Source organism: Bufo gargarizans, chromosome 8 (genome assembly GCF_014858855.1).
Source record: "Bufo gargarizans isolate SCDJY-AF-19 chromosome 8, ASM1485885v1, whole genome shotgun sequence".
Taxonomy (NCBI): Eukaryota; Metazoa; Chordata; class Amphibia; order Anura; family Bufonidae; genus Bufo; species Bufo gargarizans.
The window spans coordinates 191,843,625-191,845,489 of NC_058087.1; the positions used below are offsets into that span (position 1 = coordinate 191,843,625).

General features: G+C 42.9%; 1 pseudogene; it reads right to left on the reverse strand.

Moving 5' to 3' along the window:
- Positions 1-527: 527 nt before the first annotated feature.
- LOC122945725 lies at positions 528-1,607 on the reverse strand (annotated as a pseudogene).
- Positions 1,608-1,865: the final 258 nt, after the last annotated feature.

Here is a 1,865-nt window from a genome sequence, read left to right on the forward strand (position 1 = left end):
CCAGAGACAGGCTGTGGGCATTACATAAAATATAATTATTACTGGAAAACCCCTTTAAGATATCAATGAGCTGCACTTAAAAGAAATCTGTTACCAGTGACCTCCCCATCCAACTATTTTCAAAGACGCTTAGCTGTGGTTCACCTGATACATTGCTTTTCTTTTGTGGATTGGAGGCTCCGTTCCTAAATTAGCTTTTGGTGCAACAAGGGTGTCACTATTGCTCTTGTTGCACCTAAGCTCCGCTCCTTTCTGTGGCCAGCCCCTCCCTTTCTGCATTGATAGGGAGGTTGCCGGTGACAGATTCCCTTGAACGCATCATATATCTCTAAGATGCTGTATGTTCAGGTGATGAAAGCCGCAGCCAGCCTGGGAATCACGGCTGTAATACGGAGGATAAAAGACACTCGCATTACACCTGTCTGAACTGTAATAGGCATTAACTATTTCTGGAAAGATTGACAGGAGTCATAGCGCTTACAAACTGTATGTCAATCTATTTTATTTTCGTACATAAATATTGGTGAAGTTTAAAATTTTCCTACGGGGTAGTAAAAGTTTCTTTGTTTAAAAAAGATGAATCAAAACAGCTCTGTCTCCCCTCTCGCAGCAGAAAGTGTCAGCACAATCTGAAACTGCAGGTTTCTAAATCCTTGGGCATTCAGGTTGTTGAAGTTGACCTAGTTGAAGATAGTCCTACTGGACAGAGGTCTGTGATGACAGGGGCAGGTGTGGTTTTGGTTGATAAATGATGGGGCTGCCAGCTTGCTGATCTGAAATTGCATTCCCGATATGCATAAAATGATGGTGGTTAGTCATCTTTTGGTATAAGTTTCCTGCTAAGGACAATCCCAAATGTATCTCTGAGTATAGCTGGAATCTCCTCTTCATTGAGTTCTTGGGTGGTCTTCACACTTCCGCCTCCCTTGGTGTATTCCGTGCTAATCAGCCGATGCCCCATGTACGTCAGTCTTGCACGAGAAAGCAGTAGGGTGCACAGGGATTTTCGGACAAATAAAGCCCTTTGTGACGTCTGGTGATATTCACACATATCCCGAAAATCCTCTAATGTCCTCTCCTGGAGGGTAAACTTGAAGAGACTTCTCCAGCCGCCATCCTTCTTCTCCATATACCACTCATCTCCTTCTACCCGTAACCGATACACACCGCTGTCCTGCTCCTCTTCCCATCCATCCTCCAGTGGAAATGGCTCAACAATCCCTTCACCATAACCAACATCACAAAGCCATCTCCTTCCTTTTACTTCTACCATCAATATCATATGGTCAAAAGGTGGACCAAAAGTGCCAAATATTGGGCTCCTCGCTCTGGATGACAGCACCTGTGTTTTGTAGCCCAGTTGTTGCAGCACCCATAAGAAAAGTCCATTGTTCTCATAACAGAAACCACCTCGTCTCCTAACAACTATTTTATCATATATCCATGGAATATCCAAGATAATTTTCTCCCCGCTATGTATGCTGAGACCTTCCACAGGCACAGAGTGTAGAGTGTACATGGTGGCGGTGTAATTCACGTAATGCAGATAGGGAAGGCGGTGCAGTATCTGTCAAATTCACCCTCTGGAGGTAGGCCTTCACGTCCATTGTCTGCCAGGTAACCTGCAAGGCAATATATTCCAAGATTTATCACAATTTCCAGCACAGTAAATGCCACCTTCAGTCAAACATTCCTACATGAAAGAATGGACAAGAATATAACTACTATAATACTGCTCCTATGTACAGGAATATAACTACTATAATACTGCTCCTATGTACAAGAATATAACTACTATAATACTGCTCCTATGTACAAGAATATAACTACTATAATACTGCTCCTATGTACAAGAATATAACTAC